The sequence below is a fragment of the Lates calcarifer genome, linkage group LG5 (genome assembly GCF_001640805.2).
Source record: "Lates calcarifer isolate ASB-BC8 linkage group LG5, TLL_Latcal_v3, whole genome shotgun sequence".
Taxonomy (NCBI): domain Eukaryota; kingdom Metazoa; phylum Chordata; class Actinopteri; family Centropomidae; genus Lates; species Lates calcarifer.
Window position 1 is genome coordinate 22785471 of NC_066837.1, and position 25969 is coordinate 22811439.

Here is a 25969-nt window from a genome sequence, read left to right on the forward strand (position 1 = left end):
TAAAAAACAAAACAAGAAGTCAGGACTTCCATTTCTTCTGCTGTGAATGACAATGACCCGCTTCAGTGTGCGTCCACATTCTGTCATGAATTAATTAATATTCAAGCAAGGTCTCTGCTCTCATGCACAGGAGTGTTGTTCAGTTTTTAGATTCTACTCCAGCATGACAGCTCACAAGATAACCTACCAGCACCACCACCATCCCCCAGCAGTGCACCCTGACCTTAAAATGACAACACAGGGCAGCAGCAGCAGCAGCAGCTGGCTCACAGGGGAAATGGAGGGCGAAGTGAGCAGCGAGACAGCTGTAAGTGAGGAATGCTAGCCAGCCTGAGTGACCTTTCACCCCAGGCCTCCACCCATATAGCCGTGGGAGCAGCCTGCTGCTGACACACAGCAATCAGGAACTTGCTCTTCAGGTTTCGACTCCAGTGGGTGGGTGTGCACAGACGGTTAGCATACTTCTCACCACCTGCAAGCCTAAACCTAAGAAAATTGCTGGAACTTGTCTTTAACATTTGCTTGTACTATTTCAAATACTAATTCAAATACATACAGTCTAAAACACCAACTTGCCCTCTGGGTCTTTATACTTGTTGGTGCAAGTTTGTTCTATACCTCCTACATCATCTTGTTTTCTTGAAAAAAAATATTACTAAAAAAATATTACTAAATAATTTTATAACTAAAATTATTAACTTGGTATTCAATCCTCACAGAGACATCTTCCTGTGTCTCCAAGTAACAGTCGTTTTACAGACCAACTCTGCTTAAATTTTAATGCACTTCACCACTAAATGCATGCACCTCTGTGTAAAAATGTCAAAACTGGTTTGTACATGTGAATCCCAAACCTTTTGAAATACTACAGCATGTCACTTCCTGTCAGAACAATGTGGGATAACGAGTCAAATATTAAATCTTAAAAACTATGAAATGTTTCTACAAGGTGTTCTTTATGCACAAAGACCCTTCTTTTATTGAAACACTTATGTTTCTTAAAAATAAAGACCAAACATGGAAAAGAGATTATCTTAAGATGAGGCTCCACAAACCCAAAATAACCTCTCACTGTTAGGACATGCATGGGTGTTTTCTATCTCCACATCTCATCATTTTCTGTCTGCCACGTCATCCACCACAGAAATCCTCTTCTTCACACACACGCACACACACACAAAAATCTGCATCTATAATAGCTGCCTGCCACTGCATGTGACATATGACCGAGTACAATGCATTCACTGTGCTAGTTACGAGTGTTTTCAGATGTTTGAGTGTTACTGACAGGATTCTTTGCAGAGCACACTGCCTTTTGCAGTTTGTGTGTGTGCATGTAAGAGTGTGTTGATTCCTTGCAAGCACTACAGATGCGCTGGAAGTACCGTGGGGCTCTACACGCAGCAAAGACAACAAACAAAGGCTTCAATGGGCAAATAAAGGAAAAATATTTCCATCCTTATGGTTCTTAAGTGTAACAGCTGGTTATAGCTTAGAGTGTGATTCCTACACAATAAAGTCTGCTTATCTTCTGTCATTACTACTAATAAAACAAGTTGGGGCCAAAATCCAGGAGGTCAGGTTTCTGTATTGGCATAAAACGAGCTATAAGCACTTAAATTACCACCTTTACCTGTGCTTACATTAAACTTCTCGGAACAAATTCATACTACATAACTTAACAACTTAACACTGTGGCGCATGCTGTAATCAGAGTTTTGTAGTAAAGGAATTTGTGCTGAGATGAACTGCTTTGTCTCTCCGCCTTACACTGGAGCTGTTCATGATGTATTTGTAAAAGCACCACTCCCTCATCTTTTTGCCCTCTGGCTTTGCATAAGGATGTGTTGTGTTGTGTTGCGTTTCAGTCCCTCAGCCGGCCCAGCCCACTTTTTCTCCCCAGGGCATAACACTGTGTGTGTGTGTGTGTGTGTGTGTGTGTGTGTGTACACACACTGGTGTATATGCACATCAGTGTAGCTCCTGCAGGGGGCTTTGTTTTCCATTATAATCTGTATAAAGAAGAAATTGACAATAGTGTGTGTGCACTGCATGTTCCTCATTAGTCAGTGTCTATCCCCTATTCTCCTTCTGTGGCACTTTGATGGACTACAAACTCACTGGCATTATCCCTCATGTTTTGTTCTGGGCCTGCATGTGTTGTGTTCAAAATTTGTTCACCTGAACCTGATGTTCTTGTAAGGTCTCTTTATCTCTCTCTTTACCTTCAAAAGGAGCAGCAGCTCAGTGAGTTTCAGCTGTAGTCAGTCTGGCATGAGATCCTGCAGGACCAGGCAACAGAGGACTGTCTGTGCTTGCAGCTACATGTTACCTTACTGATGCACTGACTCATCAGACCACAGACAGAAGTTATGCTCGCAATCATGTAATCACACAATGTACATTCCTAGCTTTTCTAACTAAAGGAGTGGCCCCTTCTTGTCCGTCAGGATGATAAATGACTACTCACTATCTACCTTTTGATTTTACTGTATATAGCAATGGGAATAAATTGACAGAAATGAAATGTCAGACTCACCTTAGCTTTAAATTCTGTGCTTTCCAAACGGTTTTTAAAAGAGAGACTAAAAACATTTTATTGATCCACTGCTAAGGGCACAGAGCCCACACAAGCTTTTGTTTTACAAAGAACTACAGCAGTGTCCACACAGAACTTTCCTGTTCTCTGTAAATCAGGGACAGTGTTTGTGTAGTCTTTGTTTTCCTGGGCGAGGCAGTGGGTTCAGCCAACTGTTGCAATGCAGCGACACGCCCCGCATATCACCTAGGTTACTGAAAATCTGTTCAGGCACTGTACTGTGGGGGTTTTATCTGCTGACCCATCTGATGTCTGAAGCCATGCTCACTTGTTTGCTGGTTAAGTGTTGTTCCCTCTTGGGTTCTCTCAATCCCCCCCCTTGCATTGTTCAGTACTGACTGTTATGTACCTTTGACTGGACTTTGCTCCCTTCCAGTTAATGTGTGACGCATCCTTTCAGTCTTTCGCTGTACCTTGCTCTATGTCATTGTCATTCACCCATGCAAATGCACGGTAACAGGAGCCACACTTTTTAATCTGGAAAAACACATGCCTCACACCCGTTACCTCCCACTATCTTGTTAAGCAACAGCCTCTGTAGGATGACTTTAGTGGGCTTCTTCCAAAAGAAAAAAAAAAAGAAAAAACCCTGCTCAGTAAAACCAGGAATGCATATCAGTGAAAGCTGCCAGTGAGCGAGTTGCAACAGAAAAGCAGAGATGGATACTGTTCAGAGCCCAATACTGAAACACTAGTGTGACATTCCACACTAACATAGTATATTAAATCTGTCCTGAGTCTGACAGTGAATCTTGTGCTGAAAAAAGTCCACACAGTTTTACTCCTTCTTACACTTAACTTTTCTAAAATAAACTCACTGACTCACTCATCAACTGCTGAAACTAACAGATACTAAGCATACACGACTGCTGTGACAGTGGATGAGTAACTGTGTTCTCAGCCATGAGAACAGATTGGCTATCCTGTCCTCCCCCCCCACAGGCATGTCAGACAGGGAGTGTCTCCTCAGCAGTGACAGGCTCTCAACAAGGGTGTGGCGGCAGATTGTGTGGGTGTTTGAGCTAACTGGGTGAGGCTGAATACACCTAATGGCTACAGAGGCTAAACAGTAGATGTGACATTTTATTCTCTTCCACATATCCTCCCAATAATTAACAAGTAATGCAGATAAAAAGTAGGTATAGTTATGAAAAACATTCCAGCCAGCCAGATTTTTACTTTGCTGGTCTAAGCTGTTCTTTGTATCACAGCAGGAATGAATCAGGTCAGGGAAGAGGCCCGGGGGGCTGGAGATGAGAGTGGCTCCTAACATACACTGCAGTGTTCGCAGTGATTTGTTATTCAGCCTCATGCCTGTTCGGCAGGAAGGGGTGTAATAACATTGCCTGTTTTTTTCAGTTAGTTCTTCTGGGCCTTTGCACACCTGCGGGAGAAGACTGTCAAGTGTAAGGGAATAGACTGACATTTTGCTGAGAGCTACAGGAGAAAACTGACACCGTTCTTATGTCTGTGTGGTAATTATTAAGCTACAGCCAGCGGCCAGTTATCTTAGCTTAACACCAAAGACTAGAAACAAAAGGAAACAGCTAGCCTGGCTCTGCCCAAATAAAAGAAAATACATCAACTAGCACATCTAAACTTTATTAATTAAAATGATGTTGTCTTCCAGAAAGTGAAGAGTAAAAAGGTCAAAAGACAGACTGGTCACTTGATCCCACTGTAAAATTATAGCTTTTCATTTCTACACTTAGCTAACACAGCTTTATGCTAAACTAAGATAACTGTCTTCCGGGTAGCTTCATGTCTATAATCATCGTTGTGAGAGTGGTAACAATCTTCTCTCCTTTAACTGCAGCAAGAGTGCTATGATTTGTTTATAGTAATTGCACGTTCTGATGGTTATCCGAGCATTAGGGCTTTGCTGTAGAAACTTAACCTCATCTGGTGGCCTGTGATTTCTAACAGGCTTGCTAATGTCATGTTTAGGCTGACACGCAAATAAAGCAGATTATGTTACTGCACATCTGTAAAGCTTCCTGTGCCATCTGCACAGACACAGATCAACTATTTACATATATGCCAGCCCCACACACATGCACACACCCGGGTCACATATACGCCTCTTGACATGCAACCCACACTCCCTCTTACTATAAACTGGTTCCCACAGGACTTTAACACAACACCCGGCACTCTGACAGCACAATCCTCCTGACACTTTAAATGGCAAGTGAAGCCAGCTGAGCCTCCAGAGCAGGCATGGATGCAGTTGACATTATGCTCTCTCCATCGTCTCCACAGAGTTGGGGTTCAGCCGTCCCATTGGGATACAGCTTAACACACCCACTAACCTTCCTGGTCACCAAACCACAAGTCCCTTACCCCCCCCCCCAAACTCCCCGGTCCAACAATAGCTGTTACAGCAATGTTATGGAGGCAGTGGGGACTAACTGCATAGCTGTTTGTTATAAATCAATAAGGGAGGATGTGAAGTGGTGCACAACTAATGGATTTATTGTGGTGGGTGACAGGAAGTGGTGGTCAACATTATCTGACTCACCAACACTGCTGGGCTGTCTGGTCAGACAGGGGAAGTTTATTAGAAGAAAGCACAATTTCACAACCACTCCTACATACTGGATACGCAAACTACAGTGACAAACTAGTATGCTGTATCACGTCATGCGCTAAGTTGAGAAGAAGTGTAAAGTCCACATTTTGTAAAAGCACTCGCTCTCTGAGGGAGAGCGAGAGAGAGAGAGAGAGAGAGAGAGGGAGAGGGAGAGGGAGGGAGAGCATTTGTCAATTGACTGTAACAGGCAGTTGATAAAATCCAGACCATAGCAACGTGGCCATGCCAAGAGCCCACAGAGAAAGAACAGACAACAAGATACTGCTGGAGTTCAGTGCACTTGTGCAACACATAAACTGAGTTTGTCTTAATGTGGCAGATGCAGCACAGCGTGCTCTCCTTCTCTCTGATTTGGAAACATTCCCAACAACACAATCAACCACAGCCAATGAATAAAATAAGCAGCAGAATGGATAATGGCCGATTGAGTCGCTGCAGCTACTTAAATGACTTAAATTAGGCCAATGGATGCAGTATGGTGGCTGTAAACTGGTGTGTAGTTGTTTACTCCCTGTGGGATCTTGCTGTGAATCAAAGGAAATGTGAGCTGCCTCAGAGGAGGTGGCTGAGAGCAGAGCCGGATCAAGTTGCACGAAGCTGATAAAGAAGGAGTGAATGAGTAAAAAAGGGTGTACCCCACATAGCAATTAAGTATACGGCAACAAAGTTCACAAAGTGGTCTATCACATATCTGATATGGGAAAGGAGAAGTATGTCCAAAGATTGTCTTCCCTATCAGGAACAATGCATCATAAAAGATGTGGAAATCAAATGGTGAGATTCCATTTCACTATTTCAAAAAATCGAATCCATCATTTGAACATTTCATTCCCAGTTACTTGATTTTTGAGCATAGAGCATGTTTTAAGGGCTGTGATTTTGTCTTTGGACGTGTGGTAAGTAGGATGTGCCCCCCCTCCATGTTGTTTAGTCGATGGTAGGAAGGAAGAGGATGAACTAAGTCTCTGATACAGCACAGAGAGCTTCTGTGCTACTTTGTTTGGGGTAGAGAGGAAAAGAGTAGCCGCATTGTCCCATTGACTACTGTCAGAGTGAAAAGGAAACTGGGTCTCAAGTGTCCCCACTGGATGCCACCAAAAAAGGCTGAAGCACATCAAGATGGCTCTGTGTGTTCATGGGCCAAGTTTGACGGCCAACACTGCATCCAAAGCCCCATTTAATGGCCTGACTAGGAGTTTCTTTCTTTCTTTTTTTTATTTTGAACTGCCACTGCTACGCATCGGTGTGCTGCTGAGCACTGAGGCGATGTGACAGATGATTAATTTTTCAGGGAGATTTGAGGCACGAGGGAGCAGGAGGAGGAGGGTGCTTTGGAGAGCGGTGCAAAAGTCTAAAGGGACCCTGAAGAATAAAACGAGTTGAGCTGACAAGTTTACTGTTTGTTCCTCTGCATGCAAACCACAACCAAAATAGACAAAAAAAAAAATAAAAAATCCTAAATATCTGGAGAGTAAAAAGCTAGCATTATTAAAAATTGAGTGACTTATACTGACAACAGCCATGTCATTTGTTTTTTATGTTACTATTGTCACATGAAAACTTAAAAACTAAAATGCAAACTTTTAAGGAACAAAGAAGAAATGAAAAAGGGAGAATAGCAGCCCTGATTGTCTAAAAGACCCATGCATTTTTCAGTTTATCCACTGTTTTGTAAAGTATTCACGGGCCCCAGGGTTGTGCAGCTTTCTCAACCCATGAGAGCATGACAACCTTCAAAAGCAGCAAAACAAAGAAAAACAACCAGAAACTGAGTTATGAGATTTTTCACTAAGTGGTGACGATATGCAAAATTTACTTTCTTGTGAGATGCTGATGTTCTCCAAGGTTGCGTATCTAACAAGTCAAGCCTCCCTGGTGATTTGCTTTCAGTTTCAACCACACCCTCGTTGTCCTCACTTTCCTCAATCTCTCATAGAAGTGTAATTAAGGGACAGGGAGGAGGAGGAGAAGAAAAACACACACAGCAGGACTCATCAGAGTCACTATGCTGAGAAGTACAGCTCAGCCAAATCATCCAACTGTGAAAACACTGTCTTTTGAGTCAGTGCTGGAATCTAGTTCACTCCATCCCTGCTTGGATACATAGTTGGTAATGAAAAAAATATCACTGGTAATGTATTCATGAAGAAAACAGTCAAATTCAGCCATTTCCAGCACGCTGTTAGACTTACGTTAGGAGCTGACCTGAAATGACCAAGGTGGCAGACTTTCATACAGTTTTGTGACAAGTGTGACCAATGGGAGGAAGCAACCATTAGGTCTTAAGTAAGGGACATTTTCTTGCCCTCATTTTGATCCGACCAAGAGAACTGTTGAAGGTAAATAATTAATTTCAGTGACTGTCATGGGTAGGGTTCAGCTGGGCAATAGCAGCTTTACTGGCTCAGCATTATACCACTGTGCTCTGCTGGAAGCTTCTGATTTGGCATTTTGTCGGTGACAGCAGAAATCTTCTGCATGAATGGATGTTTTCCGACAATACTGCCAATTATTTAATTACCGCATTAATCTTAAACAAAGAGACTCAAAAAATGTCAGCTGTATTGAATCAGTCTCTTTACTGGATATTTAATGTTTAGCTGCACTTGCCTGGTTTACTTTTATAGATTAAAGCTTAAGACATCAGTTTTGAAAGTAAATGAACCACTGATTCCCTGTTGGTCAGAATTAATACTCATGAATCAAACCGTGGATGTCTGAAAGGGTGCATGGTTGAATAAATCTGCTTTGGTTTTACAAAAGCATTGTCTGATGAAGATTTCCTTTTAAACCACTGGAAGTTAACCACAGAGAGATTTTGATGCTGTCACACCAGCTTCCCCTAAACTTCAACTACAAACCCCCCTATCATCGCTGACGGGAAACTTTATCTCTCTTCGTCCTCTTCTCCATGGGAACAGTAAAACACAGAAGAAGGGTGATATGCAAACAGAGAGCAGATCACACGACATGTGCGCCGAATGGCTGTAACTGAGCCCCTGGAAAGTACTCAGTCAGGCACGACTGGTCAGGGACAGAGGCGAGGTAAGACAGTGGATCTACAGAGGAAAAAAATCCTCCCAGCTACACATAGAGGTTAGGGATATATGCCATACAGTAATCCCCTTTGGAAAGTGTAGACCTATTTATGAACTGAAGGATCTCCTGGCCTCTTGCTCTGCTAATGTAGGACAGTATCAGGGAATTAAGCAGGAGGGGGGGATTATCACCGTGCCACCGCAGCTGTAGCTGCAAAATCTACAGTAAGTCAAACCCCCCCCCCCCCCCAACACACACACGCCACCATCCCACCACCCATTGACCCTCTTCACTGAGGCCAGACGGGAACAGCTTTCCAACTAGGGTGCTGTCTGCTGCTGCGCTACTTGATGACACAGGGGCAAGCTCAGTGAGGCCTGTCTGGCAGAAAGTATTGGCACTCTGTCGTATTCAACCTGACACACATTCACCAAGCTCAGCTGGACACATTGGTTTGGAAACAAGTTGGATGCCACAGACTTGTTTAGCGCTGTTCTTGGTGCCTTGTGGTGATGTAACTTGCTGATAATCCAAACAAGAGAACAAACAATAGGTAATGTGATTTCATGTTTAATGAAGGGGAGGCTCGTTTTTTTAAGAAAAGCTGTTTAACTCCTAATTCTGATGTGACCAGAAGTTGGCAGTGGAGAACACTGCAAACAACTTAATCGCATAAGAAAAATCGGATAAGATAAAAGTCATTTCAACTGGATGCCAATTTCAGTGGATTTACTCATGAAATCTAATTGGAAATTGGTTCTCCAGTGTTCACTAAGCAGGACTGGCTGTTCTGTCAAGTCCAGAGCATCTGCAAAGGTAATGACATCATGGAAGATTTGGCAACACCTGGAGACATCACTTCTGGCATGAACAGCAGACTGGGAGTGAATGAGAGCCATAGTAACACCAGTAAAATTCAGGGCTATGATTTATTTCAGTGTCATACATTACAGATGTTACTCCTCCGTGCACGATTAGCTCACTGTATTATTCACTGCCGTTTGAGCTCAAATATTTGAGCTGAGGGAAGCAACTAAGACTATTGTCATTTTCATGCACAACTTATTTTCTTGATTAATTGTTATTCTGTAAGGCAGAAAAATGTGAGTGAGATCTTCTAATGTATTCAACTTATCATCATAGAGGACCAAGAAAAGACCACGTACTTATTTTTGAAAGTCTTTTTTTGCACTTTTACTTCAAAAATGACAATAAATCGATTTTCCAAATAGTTGCCAATTAATCTTCTGTCAACCCACTTACCAGTTAATAGCTCTACTTTAGTGTATGTTGGCTGGAACAATAGGATTAAATGCTTTGTTGTTGTCTTGCCAACATGATTAGTGTCAACAAAGTTTTTCGTAACATTAGCACCGAAATTAATTCTTTTTCTTTTTTGCTTTCACTTCAAAATATTACCGATATTGGCAAAACATGCGCTATTAAGCTCTGTGTTTTCACCTGCCTCTCTCGCACGCGGACACTCAAATGTGCACGCGCACACAAACTTGGACACCAATAATGACGCTGTGGCACTCCATTGACAAGTGACGTCAAGTTAAATGATCGATACCGGGGCTAAACGGCGTTATGGTTCGACAGAAATGGCTAATTAATACTTTCGGGAGCGAAACAGCTTAGTTTAACGTAATAAAACAAACTTCTGGCGACCGGAGAGCTCGCATATTTCTCCGAAACAGCAGGCAGCAGTGACCACTTTCAGGCATGCGGAAATGAACTACAAATACAATACAGCTGAATTTGCACTAAGGTAAGCAAAAAAGATGAAGAACTGAACCAAACTCAGTCCCACGCAAACATAGGCATTTTTAGAGAAAGCAGGACAGAAAAATGCCTAAACGCACAAAAGAATGAAAAAAAAAAACATACAGAAAAAAATCCCACACCAGGTCAGGGACAAAGACACTGTGAGCTCTTTAAAAAAACTGTTGGAGAAAGTAAACGTAAGTTTAGTTAATCTTACCTGTCGAAACACACGGAAGCGTTTATAGCTTATCCCAGGTCAGTGTTGTTTTCTTCGGGACGAGACAGTCTTCAGCGTCTCTATTCACTTCCCTCCACTCTCTCCGCTGCTGGCCGACAGTCCTCTGAACAAAAATGAGTAAAAGAAGCGTCACCTCAGCCCCAGACTCCGCCTTCCTCATCCCGACCCCACCCTGTCGCCACAGCTCTGCACACTGGGAGAGGCGTTCAAGATTGTTTTATTGTTAGGAACTGTAGCCAGTACGAATAAACAGCAAATTGAAGTTTACATCTTTAAAACCGCATCAGGCAAGATCGCTTTGAACATCACAGCAAAACTTTAAACGACCATTGCAAAGGTTATGATGTTTTATTCTACAAGAGTGTAGAGTTACAGTGTATTTAGAGCATTATCAATGTTTTGAAATAATTGAAACTAAACTAAACAATAAATTAAACTATATACATATATAGATAGCTCATAGATTACCACAAAATAGGCAACACATCACACACCAGTCCAACCCAGCAAAAATACAGTAAGAACAAAGTGCGAAGCTCTCTGTAGACATTTGAATAAACTAACACTGACACCAATACCTTAAAACATTAACTATAAAGTACTATTATAACCTCTGAGTACCTCAAGCATGCTGATAGTACAATAATGTAATGTGGTTTTAACTGGTTTTGTTCAGAGGAGACTACGACGGCGCCTTGTGTTGACAACCATTTCGTGTACCTGTATGACGACCGACCACACCTTCATTACGACACGAAACCAGACGACGAGATGAGTCACCGCGGCCGGGAAAGTATGCTTTCACCGCTCACACATTTTCACATTTTACACAGAAAAAGATATCATGGATCATTCGTGTTTGAGTCATGTGTTTGACACAATGTTCACTTCTTGTCGTTTTCTGTGGGGGTTGGAGGGCAGGAGAGAGAGAGAGAGAGAGAGAGAGAGAGAGAGAGAGAATTCTGATATTTTAGCAACATTGTTTCTGAAACTGTCGTAGCTAATAAGCACCTTTGAATTTGAAGAGAGAGTGAGACAGGGAGAGAGATCTTTATGATAGATAGATGGATAGATAGATCCCATTGCATTCTGATTCATAGTTTCCTCTGTTGGAATGGTTTGTGCAATCAGCAAAATCACCAAAAATATGAAACCTAATTACTTCCAGTTTTAGTCAGTCTCAAAATTGCACTCAACCGAACAGGTTAGATATAAAATATCAGAAAATACTACAAGCACTTAAGCCCATTTATTCAAAATGATTGTTTCTCAGACCAACAGAAGACATTCGCTTTACTGTTATAGAAGATTGAAAAAGCAAATAATCACACTGTAGATGGTGGAATCAGTAAATGTAGGCATTTTCACTAAGAAAGAGATATTAAACCAATACAAAACTTCTCACTGAGTTTACTCAGTTTCTGTCAATATACTACTTAATCAATAACATAATTAAAACTTTACAGGCAACCAAAACGATCCATTCAACATGAGTGGCTGACTCATTACAAGAGTTCTAAAGCATTTGGTGACTCAGACGTCAGAATATATTCATAGATTTATAAAGAGCTGAATCCACAACATGTGGGAATGAGGTTTGTAATGAATGTACGCGGAAAGTTCAGAGAGGTCCCATAAGTGAGGCTAAATTGATTTTAAAAATGACTATTACTAAAGAGGGGAGCAACTGGCTGAGTGCCTGAGCACCACTGTAACAATATCTGTGCTCCTCCCTGCGTAGTGAAAACAAAACAAAGACTTGGCTATGATAGAGCGACTTAAAAATACTACAGGCTGCAAAAAGTGTGTCTCATCAATGTTTACTTATTATAGGTATGCAGAGTTAGAACAACAAAAACAAAAAATCCCTCCACTTTTAGACACTGGCTGTGCACTGAAGTCTGAAACAACAACAAAGTGTGTGCAGAAACTTGTGACTGGTTCAGGCTGAATGACATACTCAGATAGGTCAGGCTATTTACTATGTCCTGCCTTGGGGCACACTGTCACGCCTCTCTCTTATGTGACCATTGTGACACTCATCATCTGTGCCTCCTAGACTAAAAGAGACATGGATGGAGGGGGACAAGGCATGCTGGGACGCTGCTGGTTATATAGGCCATTATATTTGTCAGGGTAAGTGAGGACTGGCAGCCCTGTCTTTAAAAATAGCTTCAGGCCCAATTGACCCTCTTGGGTTTTCATGTGTGGCTTGATGTTTATTACACTATTCAGTGAATGTGACAGTGCTTTCATATCCCCAAACCTGACCATCTGAAATCTACTTCTTTGCTGTCAAAACTGTGACTTTCTCTCGTGCTTTGCATGTCTTTGACTTGTTTTGGCTCTCTCAGATATCCCTGGATAGTGGACACAGAGGCTGCAGTGACATGAATGGTGCTATTGTTTTGAACACAGCAGCCTCTTTATTTTGAAAATTAGCCAGGAATTAAAAGAGTTGGATTCATGTGGGACTGCAGCTCATGCTGACCCTGCCAAAACCACCTGTCTTTATGGCTTCAGCGCTGATTTAATATTCACCTTTTGATAATTTGGACTTGTTGCTCTCCCTTTTTGATTATTATTGTTATTATTTTAATTAATTATTATTTTTGTGTCCAGGCTGTTTTGACTCACTGAGAATAAGTTAGAGCCTGCTTGGTTACATACACTCATTGAGCTCACACGCAGAAGGTTCTCCATATGTTTTTTTTCTCTGTCTGTGTAATAAAACACACCACAAACATGCTCACAAAGTCAGATATGTGTCCAGGAGGAATTCTCCGGACATCCTGTAGGCAGGAGTCAAAAAGATGTCTGCATTGGTGTCTGGCAGACTTGGCTCCAGTCTTGCCCCTGTAACCCCCCAGCAAACAGACCATGAATCTCACTGTATGGCCGAGTCTGTCTTTCATTCCAAGGGCAGGACACACTGATATGATGTCCCCGCTTTACAATACTCGCCTGTTTTGCTCTCCCTAGCCCTCTGCCTCTCACCCCACAGGAAATGGCCCCATTGTCCTTGGGAGAGGAAGTGGCCTGGAGCAGACCACTAGCTCAGAGGATAGATGGAGGCCGTGGTAAATTATTAATCATCACCTACAAATGGAAGACATGCAGAGACTGTAGCGTTAGCTGTCTACTGAGGAATATTTTGGAACAATGGATAGCAAAGCTGCAGCTGGCCACCTGTACCAGGAGGCAGATACTTTTTAAGTACTCATGAGTATTAAAACACCTTTTAGTGACTGTGACATTTACTGTAGACTTAAGTGCAAAAGTGAAGCAAGGAGAACAGAAAATAGAAGAATTTTTAATTTGCCCAGATTCAGTCCAGGAATTACCAAACTGGAGCTTTTTGACATTGGTTGATTTTTGACATTGGAAACAGCAGTTGACAAAATAATCTCTACTCAAGGTTCATGAACTCACTAGTCCTGGAGCCTTTGACCAGAACAAACAACACTGTTTGTCAACGGCAATACATAGAAGCATTTAATCCTGTGGTATAAAAATCTTTTATTTTTTGTTGATTAGTACTTTTGAATGTAAAATTAGAATTCCTCATTTTATGAAGATATCCACAAAAGTTAAGACTGACCTTTTGAACCAGATGATCATTGTAAAATATTTCAGTTCATTCAGACTTTAACCACTAGAGGTAGACAGAGACTCACACAATCAGTTCACACTCAGCAAGACAAGTTTCAGTCAGATCAGATGTGTGTGTGTGTGTGTGTGTGTGTGTAAGTTTGAGGGTTTGTAGTATTTCTTTGCACATTCTCAGGCAGGGTTGGTGCATGACTATTGGGGTTAAAATAGCTCAGCAAATAGCTCCATCCTCATATGGGCGTCCTCACTAGTTTAGTAAGTTCCAGATAAAGAAAGAGAGGAGGCTAAAAATAACTACAGATGTTGCTGTAATGGCAGACACAACAATCAGACAGGTGATCCTAATGGAACTGGTCTGGTTAAGATATGTGATTAAATCATTAATGTTCATGAGAGCTACTGCTAAATAGTTGCTAATAATTGCACAATGATAGCTTTGTTTATTTATCTGCAGATTATACATCAGATTATAGTCTTTGGGATTTAGGGAAGAAAGTTTGTCATGTGTTGTATACTCTCTGTGTCAGATATGGTCAACCAGAAATATCCACAGCGTGTGATGTAATTTCTCTGGCTTAAAATACATTTCATGTGACCAATTGCTATTACAGAGCTTTGCTCAGTTTCCATGTGAGGTGTCTATTACCTTCTCCTATATGTTGCATGAACATGATATGTAGGGTAACTTATAATCAGGATATCACTGCAGGTTTGAACCTGAAACCTTTATGTGGACTTCCTACTCTACAATAGTCAGTCTCAGAGGTTCAGGTTTCCTCTTTTCTTACGAAAACAGCAAAAGATATATCATAAATTGTTGACGTTTTTCTATATGGTCCACTGTTGTGTGATGGAAATTAGAATTTAGTTGTAGAACTACATGTCCCATGATGCCTCGCTTTCAAGATGACCAAATGGAACACAGTGCAGACCAGCCGCGGTGACAGCTGAGCTTCAAGTTTGCTGAGGGAAACTTCAGCGCCGACCACGACCTTGAACAGAGACGAATGAAACAAACATGTAAGTTTAACTTCTTTCACTCCCTTCACCTCTAATTGTCATTTCACAGTTCTGTTGAAGACTTGTCACTTTAGTGGTTGTTTCTTAAACTGTCCTGAACTTGGTGAGGGGAAATTTCCACAACGCAGCCGCGGGGTGGGATTCCTCGTCCTCCTCCTCCGTGGGTGGAAGTGTTGATGATAAGATCCAGGTTGTCCTGTTTTAAACATCTTCCAAACACTAACCTTTTTATTAACACCTTAAGTTTAATCACAGCTTCGGCTCCAATCCGGTGAAACGTGAGTGAAGCAGTCGCTAATAATTAAAAAACGTGTTATTTGTGGCAAGTTATCTCCGGGCTTGACCTCTCCGGTTTGGTTTTGTTAATTATGTTATTTGTCATGATGAAAGCTGCTGCCTCATTGTGAAAGTACGAATTAATGTCCAACTGTCAGGTGTTAACAATATGAGTTTTAATCATAGTTTTCTTCCTGCAGGCTGAGGTCTTGCAGTGACAATAACTTGCGTTTACCTTTATTTATACAGTAGAGTCAGGCAGCAGAGAGTGACAGAAGGTGCACCCTCTGTACACACACAAGCTGCTGAGGAATGAATAGGACCTTTGTGTGTAAACTCCACATTATTCACTGTGGATTCAACACAGTTGGTTGAGATTTAAAGTACTAACATCTCAGAGGCAGGATGGGAAACACGGTTAACCTACATACAAACTAAAATGAAGTCTGTGGAACATTATATGAACCAAGAAGCACATGATTTCCCTCCTTGTACAGCCAAATGGGGAAATGACAGATGTACCTCTATTTGACACAGTGTGTTCAAGACCCTCTAATACTGCTTGAGCCCAAACAATGCAATACAGAATTGAAATGATACAGAGTTAAATTAATTTTAGTGTTTGACTTGTTTACCTGTTGTTTGTTTAGAATTTACACAAACAGTGTTCAGGATCGTAATCATTTGAGCAAAGCCCAGACTCCTTAAAATATAATAGGGTTTATTATACTTTTTAATATTTTTAAAGATACAGTGCTGATTACCAATAAGCTTTAACAGCAACACATTTGTATCAACGTTATTATTATTTCTCTTCTACCTTGGTGCAGTTCATGCAGGCATTTGAGTTAAACCAGAGCAAAAGAACATCCAGTTTTATTTTACTACGTTTGTTTTCCCTTTTATATAATCTTACTACAATTCAGTTTTATATTCAAAAATAATAAGTGGTCAACTGATTAACCAGTTGCCTAATTAATCAGGCTGATATTTGGCTTTTTGAGATAATAGGCATTGGTTGATGTCTGCACTCATGAGAGCCAATAAATCTTTTCTTACAGAGTTTAGTTTTATGTTTACGTGTGAACATTAAAAATAAATATAATAAATAAATACATATTTTTTAAAAATAATTAGTAGAGTGCAGATAAACTTAAGCATCCAGAGACGATGCACATTTTTTTATTTTCAAATATTCTTCTGTGTTCAAGTGAATAAAAGAAATGTTAAAGAAATGTTCATTGGGACCAAAAACAAAGGGATGCTGCTTGGCACTACTGTGTGCACTAACATTGTTTATTTTTATTTTTTTAACGCATTCAAGTAAGTTTACAAATTTTCATTCTCTCTCAGAAACATGGTAATGCTGATAAATGCTGTTAAGTGCACTGCAAATATATTTATTTTTAATTCATAATTTTAAAATAAGTGCACTGCAGACAGAGTGTAGTGCAGGTCTGCCTACATTGGTCGACCACTAATCAAAATTATTGCCTCAGTAGAAAAATGGTGAATTTGTGAATCAGTTTCTTCCAGTTCTCTCTTCATCTTTTTTGCTTTTCTGTTCCTCTCTTCAGGCACTGAAAACCAAAACCAGTTAAATTGTGAAAAGACTCAGTAGCTGACTCAGCTGCTTCAAAGGCTGTCCTAACATTCAGAGTTTACTCTGAGAAATAATTCTCTGTTCTTTTCAATCAGTAAAGGAGTTTGTGGAATACAGGAGCGGTTCATTAAAGCACAGATTCAGCCCAGTGTTCAGCAAAGTCAAGGAATTTCAACCTCCTCATTTTTTGGACAACATCTTGTGTGATGTCATTGAATATTTTAGCAGTTTCTTGTGATATCATGGCAGTGTCAGGTTTCATGTTAGAAAACAAAAGAGATGGCAGCAGTCTTGCTTCTATTTTTGAACAAGCGGAAAATTCATAAGAAACTACAGTGCCCTTATTTGGTGAACATACAGCCTTTATAAGACTGACCTAAAATTTGCAATTAGTTCTGTGCAGACCAGAATTACATTAGTCCTATTAGTATGATGGTTATGTGGAATACAAGGTACGACAGTTTTATAGCATTAACAATATTGGTGTTTATTTTTTGTGTCCATATGTTTTCAGTATTCTTGGACTGAACCAGTACAGTGTGATTTTGTCCCCCCAGCATTAAGTTTAAGCCAGATTTAACAAACAGCAGCGGCCTCTGTGAGCTGCATGTTAAATTTGTTCTGTACACACTACCGCCTTTGTCTATATATAAATATCTGTGTTTTCATTACTTCCCCAAGATGTAATCTGAACTTGCCATCAGGATACTGTAAAACCCTTCAGAGTGTAAATGTAACCCAAAGGATTCAGATACTCTGAGGAATCTTTACAGTTACAGTTTAGCAAAGGACACATTAGTTAAATGTAGAAATGCCTTTGTAACAAAATAGTGTAGGTTTGTTGTTTGAGATAGCTAGTAATTAATCACTGATTACTGTCTGTAAATCAGTGACCAGCAGTACTGGGACACAGACTTGGCATTGTTGCTGTGATAAAGACTGAACTATATGTGTAAATCTAATTTGGCTGAGCGTTGGGGCTCTGCAGTGACTGATGCAAATGTCTGTGTCCATGAGGAAGAAGGAAATCCTGAACTGCAGATCTATTACAGTAACATGTAACACACACAAGCTGCTGTCTTGTACTTCTTTGAAATTGCTTCTGTTTAACCATCATGTCTGAGGCACACACCATAATAAAGCAGCACGCCTTTTCTCCGTATGTCCCTCCTCCCCCTCTTTCGTCCCTCCTTCAGCCCCACCTCCACCCCGGCTCACTGTTGCGCTCTCTCTCCCTCCCTCTGACAGGACACACTCAGGACAGGGCAGAAGCCGGCCGGTAAAGCAGCACTAGCAACAAAGATTATTTAATTTGATGGGGATAGACTAAACGGGACCTACACAGATCATCACATGCTAAGATAATTACTGCAGAAGCACAGTAAGTCTCATTCAAATTTTTAATCAATTCTATAGCCAGTGGGCTTGTCCAGTGTTATTAGCATTTTAGCATGTTCTCTCTGTCTGTGTTGATTAGCCTTGATCTAGCACAGCAGCTTTTAGTTGTTTTCTCATCTGTGCTTTCATGTCACAAAAGATGAATGAAAAGATGTTTTGTCTGCCTAATTGTGCTGCTTTGTGTGCCAAAAAAGCATAACACCATAAGCTCAGGGTTCATCTCTTTGTGCTTTTGAATCAGTCCTGCTGATTAGATGTCCAGAGGCAATTTCATTTTCTGTTTTGACTTTCTGAAGTTTCATGTTTCATGTCTCTGAGCTGTCAGATGTGACAGCATGAGGGAGACTTCCTCTTTTCTCTGTTGCTGTTTAACACTCAGCTGTTTCTGAACACAGCACAACAAAGTACCTAGAACAGAATTCATTTGAGAAGTTATGTAATAGTACTCATATTATAAGGTGCTGGCATTCATGGTAGATCATGTTGACGTCATTGCTGTAACAGTTAATACAGCTGACTGAAGAGTTTGTATCTTAAATCAGCGTTTTACCTTTTCTGCTTGTTTAACTTAATCACTTTTCAGTAGAGGATGTTGGGTTGAGTGTAGAATCACAGATGTGCTATCAAAGGGTAAATAATTGTTTTCCCATCTAGTAAATCATCTCCTGTCCCTCTTGAAAGGATTTTGATGAAGGCCCTTATGGGTATGCAGAAAGCTGTTAGGCCTTGTGTGTTAGTGGTGTATAGTAACCTGCTGCAAAATGAATGAAATACAGCTGAGCTTCAGTTTAATCTGGTGCACAGGTTAGGTAGTTAATGTTGTATGTGGTTCTGGTTCCTTTAGTTTTTGTCTTCCAGAGTTCAGTTACACATTTGGGGGTTGTTCTTCAGAACTCAAACTCGGGGGAATTTTGCAACAGATTTCAGGTCAGGAAGACAATGTGGTTTCTACTTAGAAACAAGATGTATTTTAAGATATTAAGATTTGTCAAGTTGGGTTCAAAATTTACCTTACGTTACCTTATGTCCACTGGCTCCCTCTGAATCTGTTTTACTATATTAGCAACATATCTGCACTCTTTGTATCACTCTTTGTGGGGACACACAAGAGCTTTTGTTATTGAAGATGGGAATTTGTGTTCTGGGGTATTTATTTTAACCCTGCCTCTTGATCTTTATAGTAGCATTTTGGTTTTAAAGGTCAGTAACTCTGCAGTCTGACTCTGGTGTACACTTGCGTAATCTTTAACTCTGAGTCAAAACTGTTGTTCCTGGATAAATCTCAAAGATCTACAAGGTGATTAAGTTGGAATATGGGTCAGATGTTTTGATCCAAAGTTCTGTGAGCAGATTTAAGGCCCCTCAATTTGAGTGAACAGAGCAGATTGCCCTTTAAAGAGTGAGTGATTGGTATTTGGCTTTTTGTGTCCACTTTCTCTTCACATGGAGTTGCCATCCAGATATAGCTCTCCCAGTTGTCAGGGTGACATTCTTGCTCACATTAAGGTCCTCTGTGCACCGGCCTGTTGTTTCCCATGCTCTTTGGTCGTCTATGTCTGTGTCTTTCCTGTTTTTCCTTCTTCCACTCATCTTGTCACAAATTTCTTTTCATATTATTGTAAACAGCATCTTTGGATTTTGCACTGTTGATCAGACACAACAAGCAATTTGAAGACGTTTCCCTGTGATCTTATAGTATTTAAAATAATCATTAGATGCAGGTCTGTTCTTTCCCACCATTTTCTAGGTTTTCATCCAAGCTGCTGTATGTTTATCAGTCCATTTCCTGTACCTTTCCAGCACTATTTGTTTTGTATTTGGCATCACATCCTGTCTTTTGTCATGATATGGGCTTTGTGCTTGCATTGTGCAACCTTTACCTGTTAGTGTGTTATCAATAGTATAATATATCATTTTAAGAACATGATCCATGACCAAATTGGTGAGATGAACCAGGCTTTAGTGGCTGCTCATCTGTTGCTTCAGTCTCTTTTATGATTGATGATGACTTATAAACCTGCCCTTTTATTGGAACTTGGGAACATGAGAATGCATTGTCAATTGTTAACCAAACAATTCTCCTATGTCAACGCCATAGATGGAGTCTGGTGGTTCAGAACAACTGTCATCTCCAATAATGAGATTATGTCATTTATGGCAATATAACTGTCAGGTTGACACACCAGTGTGGTGCTGGTTAGTGATGAAACATGGCGCTGAGGCTACAACTAAGTAAGTCCATTAATTCTAAACTGGTTCATGTATTTTACAGAATATGGGGAGTTAATATTGTTTTTTGGTCATATAATGTGCATGTAATGGTCACTACTAAAACAATATTTTATGAGCTTCTAAAGTTTGCTGTCTTGTGCGCAGTCAGTTTGATGACATACAATGCTGTTAATTCATTGTTTTTTTTTCCTTTTTTCAACTGTTGCCTGCCTTGTTTAGTTTAAAATAGAATAAAAGATCAATGAGATTGTTTAGTCAATTGTCAATGTCACAGGTATTGTAGCCTGAGCAGCAAAATATTCCATTGGTTGGCTATACAGATAGAGACGCATCATTTGTCAAACATCGAATTACAGTTAGATTGGTCCATAAATGTCTTGTGATGCTGTGCGTGTGTGTATGTGTGCACGCAGGCAGGTTGCAGGTGGTAATGTGGATTGTTTGTGGACTTGGTGTGATCAGATTGTGAACTGATGCACTTCTGCTTATCTTTGTATTATAACAAACTGTAGATGCACTGTCAGGTCATCTTATCCTCTCAGCTGATTAGGTTCAAATATTTATTCCAGCCCGATGTTTGGATCTTGACATTTCCACAGATAAGTCAGGTGATGTTGATAAATTCAGAGAAAATGAAGCTTTCAAAGAACTTAGCTAGTTAAAGTTTTGATGATTTTTTGTGCTATCTTTGTAATATCACACAGCATTGTAATGCAGTATGGTTACCAATGATTCCATGTGATGCTAAAGAGAGCAGTAGAGCAGAATATCTCAGAGTATTTCATTAATGCAGAGCCCCCCTTTTGGCCCAGCCTCAAAATAATATTTAATAATAACATTTAATCATTGAATAGCTTGTGTGTTCTCTCTACTGCCCTGAAGGCCTACGCAGTGTAGTACATGCTTGAGCTAAGAGAAGGTAAGCCTATCATATTATTAATGAGATATGACAGCAGGCACCTATTGTCTGCTCCTGTAATCTGAGTTGAACCAAAAGAAAATTTGTTTTTACTCTCCTCTTCATTCCCTGTAACCCACCTCTGTCCATTTGCATTGTACAGAAGATCCTTTTAGTTAATGAACAAGTAAAAACCAAGGGCATGCTTACTGCCAGATTTTTATTTGATTCATGAAAAGTTAATGTTGAAAGATTTTGGTTTGATTGCAAAATAAATGTCGTTGCTCAAGCACTGACTCATTTGTGACTTATCGTCTCGTTAGCACACATCAAACTGCTTGAATTGAGCAGCTTATTATTTAGATATGCTCAGCCTGCCCTGATTGAGTGCAGTCTAACTTGTAGAGGATAATGAGGTGTTGAAAGGAGTCTGAAATGAAACCAAACATCAGGATATGTTGGAAAAAAGAATAAAACTAGTGATTTCACAAATTAGACATCACATCACTTTCCTAAAAATGTCTCATTAGAGATGTTTATACTACATAACATAGGCCTTCAAGAGAACAATGCACACAAGGTCTGGATGATTGGTCTGTTTAAATATATTTATATATATATTCAGGTTTTTGTGGAGCTAAAATCCCACTAAAGTTTTGTTGAACATGAAACCGTGTACAGGCAATATGTTGGTGTACTATGATTTGTACAGCATTATTAAAATGTTTATAAATGCTTACAAATGCTCTCTCTCTTTCTCCTCACGTTCCCTGTCTGCCTCTTGATTATGTACCATCTCTTAAAGGCAGAAGTGCTGAAAAATAATCTTTGAAATAAAAAAAGAAATACTAAGGGAAAATGATTAAAAATGATTGATGGCTGCCTTTTGGGCCAAAGTATTTTTGGAAAAGTACTCTTCTTGCCTACATACCTTTCAGTTTCTTGCCATTTTAAGAAAAGCTCTAAACTATGTTTATGAACTTCATAGTCATCTTCTAAACAAATCTCCCAGTTACTGAACCTTAGTGCCGCTACAATTAATTTTAGGTTGTAATACACTGTTGTAGCTTGTATTTATCTGACATGTTTAAGATGAATCTCAGTTTTTACTGTTTTTTCAGTGTTGTGGATCCCCTCACCTAGTTACACAACAGATAAAAAAGAGCCTTTTGTCTATCATTCACAATGTAACTCATTCAATCTGCTGCTGACAAATTTAATCCAAAGTGTTAACAATTAGTATCTTTTTTCCCCTCTCTCCTAAGTTCCCATGTCTCAAATGCACCCCTCCTTCAAGCCCTTTAGTGCATGCGTCCTCTCTCCCTCCACCTCCTCCCTCAATCTCGCTTTCACTCCTGTGTGCCACTGCTCACGTATACACCCTCCTGGAAGGGCATTGTTTGCACAGAGCACCAACGCAGAGCTTTTCAAACACCCTTCACCGCTGTTGAGTTCAGATTAAGTCCAGTCCAGGCTCCAAGGTCAGAAGCAGGATTTTGCTTCATGGCGTCAGTGCAGACGTGACTTAAAGCCAGTACCATGAGGTGTCAGCTTTTTTTTTTACCGTGGTTCCTGTGATTATTTATATAACTTTTTTGCTGGATAAATGTCCTGTTGATTCTGGTTACAGTACACTTAGAAAAATCCCAAATGGCATTTTAAGTCTGTTTTGGCCATTTTTTTGTGTGTATTTCTGAGGATGGTGCGCTAATCTTCCCTACAGCTCCATTATGTTCTGTATGAATGATGCTGTAACTGACTGTAGCTGACGGTCTGGGTTTTTTTTTCTTTCTCTGGCACGTTGCCTACACAGTAAAGAGGCAAGAATACAAAGGAGGGGGAGATGGCTAATAACCATGTCTCCTGGTGTCAACCCTAAGTAGCTGACAGGGTCTCGCTTGGCTGCATGGTTAACTAACCAACTGTGTGTTTCACTCACTGAACTAACTAAATTGGAGATGACAGAGTGTTCGTGTGAAGAGCCTGGACATGCCTGTTTTCTCTCCATGACTACACAGCTTTTGTTCTGTATGCATGTGAAATTAATATATTATTATACCCAGAGTGTCTATGCTAAGTGAGCGTTATTCTCTACTGGGTGACTCTCTCCTCACACCATGCATACTGGAAATTTACTGTATGAAGGGGGTGAATATAAAAGCCCAAGTGTATGTGTGTATGGTGTGACCCCTGTGACATCTACAGTATAAGAGAGAGAGTATTCATGGGGAAGTGTTGGCTGGAAACCAAAACACTCAGCTGATTGGATGGACTCTGAGGACAGAGGAGACCAACAAGGATGAAGGGAAATAAAGCGCCCATGGTGGTGGTGGTGATAGTAATACTAGTGCTGGGGGACGTTAAATCATGAGTAATCAGGTGGGTGTGTTAGGATGTGTACACAGCTGTGTGTGTCACGTGCGTATGTGCTTGCACTGTCCTTATCATGGCAGTTTAGTAGCTGTTGTCTCAATTGAGCCTAACCCTTTGCCCTCTAGCCAACATGTTTTATTGACTGCAATAACTGGGTCGAGGTATCAAGTGTCCTTTTGTTAGAAGCCTAGGTAAAGCAGGAAGCCTATGTGACTTCACTTTATTAAAAAAGCATAATTCCAACAATAATACACAGCTATTTTAACTGTGTGAGAATATTTTGATTCAGAATGTAAAAATCAGTAAGATACAGAACTTATTATTAAAACGTACAGAAAATTTTTTTTTGTCATGAACAGACCTCTGTGTTTTGTGACCTCCATATGCACAACGTTATGTAGTGTATTGCTGTAAATCACCACATTTATGGTTGCCTTTTATAGTATAAGCATATGGTTCTGCACTGACAGATATTATCTAAACTTGAATGAAATCTATAACTTTCCATTATTTTTAAAGACAAAATACACTAATTATGTGCATTTATAAAGATTGCAAATGTATCAAATGTATCAAATTCTTCTTTATTGTGCATATATAAATATAAATATAAATATATATATATATAAAATATGTGGTATAAAAGGCACATTCTCTTTGGTGCATTATGTCAGACTATGCGAATCAGTCACAGATCAGTGCAAATCTTGCCTAGGATTGTGCTTTATACAGTATGGAATAAGACACAGTCTTGTTGGCTGTAACTACAAGTGTGTATTGGTTCTGCGTGTAATTCATATAGCATGTACTGCCTCGTGCAGTGTGTGTTTATAGGAGTGTTACAGTTATGCTGAGGAACCTGATCTGTGTGAAGCTGTAGGCTGTGGTAACTTTATCTTTGTGACCCTGAAACACAGACAGGAGGCCAGGCCTTGCTTTGTTTTTAGTGAAAGGCTCTTGATCAAACAAAAGGTTTGATGTTGGGAGAGCTCAGATGTTTTAAAATATAAATGAATCTCATACAGTTACTTAATTAGATGTGTTAGAAATTGCAACCTAGGTAAGATGCTCAGTGATATTCAGTATTCTCACTATGTTGTTTTTTTAAGTGTGACTTCTCTCATTAGCTGTACCAGACTTTTGTGAAAATAATAACCTTAACATGACTTTTTGTTGAGAATCTGAAAGATTGGAAGCCGTCCTACTGTCACATTACAGTAAAGTTACACAGTATTTAATAAAATTTCTATGTTCAGCAAAATAATTGTAATAATAATGTCATACAGCTCTACATTAGAGACTTTACTGCACATAGACCCTTTAACATTGTATTGTTTCCTCTCTCTTTTCTTCTGTCTCTTCTTCTTTCTATTGTCTTCTTTCTAGTCATATTCCTCTCAGACAAGTCAGAGCCTGATGCGCTGGAAGCTTGTGTTTTCTCCCTGAGCCGCCAGGGGGCCTCAGTCCCACAGTGGGACACCCAGCTCTGAGTTTGCCTTCACCCTGAACCCTCCAACCCCAGTCAAGCTGTCCCACCCTGCCTTCTCTCCATCCTCTTCTTCTCCTGCTCCTCTTTCTCCTCCCTCTTGGCACCAACAGACCCACCTGGACTCCCAGTCAGCCTTCTCCCTCAATGAGGGGCGGGGGGAGGTGTCGGGGGCCCTGGATGCAGACCCCCTGCCTCTTCAACTTGCTTCACCAGGGGACCTCAGGGACCTGGGGCGACTGCACTGCCATGATGTATCAACTTTAACAGGTGGGTTATAAATATTAGATAGATTTTTAAAAACATTTTTTTAATAAGATGAGAGCTAACATGTGGCTTATTTAAACATACAGACTGCTCATGTTATATTTTGAATAACCTACATGTGAGGAAGAGGATGATGTAGGATCTTACATTCATCAGTAGAGGGCAGTGTGCCATTGTGGGTGACATGTCAGTGTAGTAATTACTGTTAAAGTGCTGTGCTCTGTGCTTTTTTTCTCTATCCATAAACCCATGTACTCATGAATCTTAACACACGAACACTCCCCACGCTCAGACCTTTGTTCAGACCTGCCAGAGTTGGAGATAGTGAGCCTGTTATCAGAGGCTCGGCCCAACTACACTCTTCGTGCAGACAGTGTGTTTGGTTACAACAATGATGACTGGCTGCACACCCCTCTGCTGCCACCAGAAGTCGCTCTGGGACTCACACACGAGCAGATCGAAGAGACGCTCAAATACTTCTGTGAGTATTGTTTTACTTCCATTAAACATACAAGTATAGACAAGTGTGTAGTGATGGATTTCCCAATATCAAGGCTCTATGGGTTTT

General features: G+C 40.4%; 1 protein-coding gene and 1 long non-coding RNA gene across 2 annotated transcripts in view; one reads left to right on the forward strand and one right to left on the reverse strand.

Annotated features, from left to right (window-relative positions):
* Positions 1-10369, reverse strand: part of jupa (junction plakoglobin a) — a 19177-nt gene extending 8808 nt beyond the window's left edge. The window contains 1 exon segment of the mRNA XM_018664623.2: positions 10216-10369. The gene's annotated coding sequence lies outside the window, so the exon portion shown is untranslated.
* LOC108875610 (uncharacterized) lies at positions 6-25250 on the forward strand. Its single transcript, XR_001959901.2, has 5 exons — positions 6-10002; positions 10913-11029; positions 13241-14868; positions 17996-18128; positions 25035-25250. It is a non-coding gene; the product is annotated as an uncharacterized LOC108875610 (long non-coding RNA).
* Positions 25251-25969: the final 719 nt, after the last annotated feature.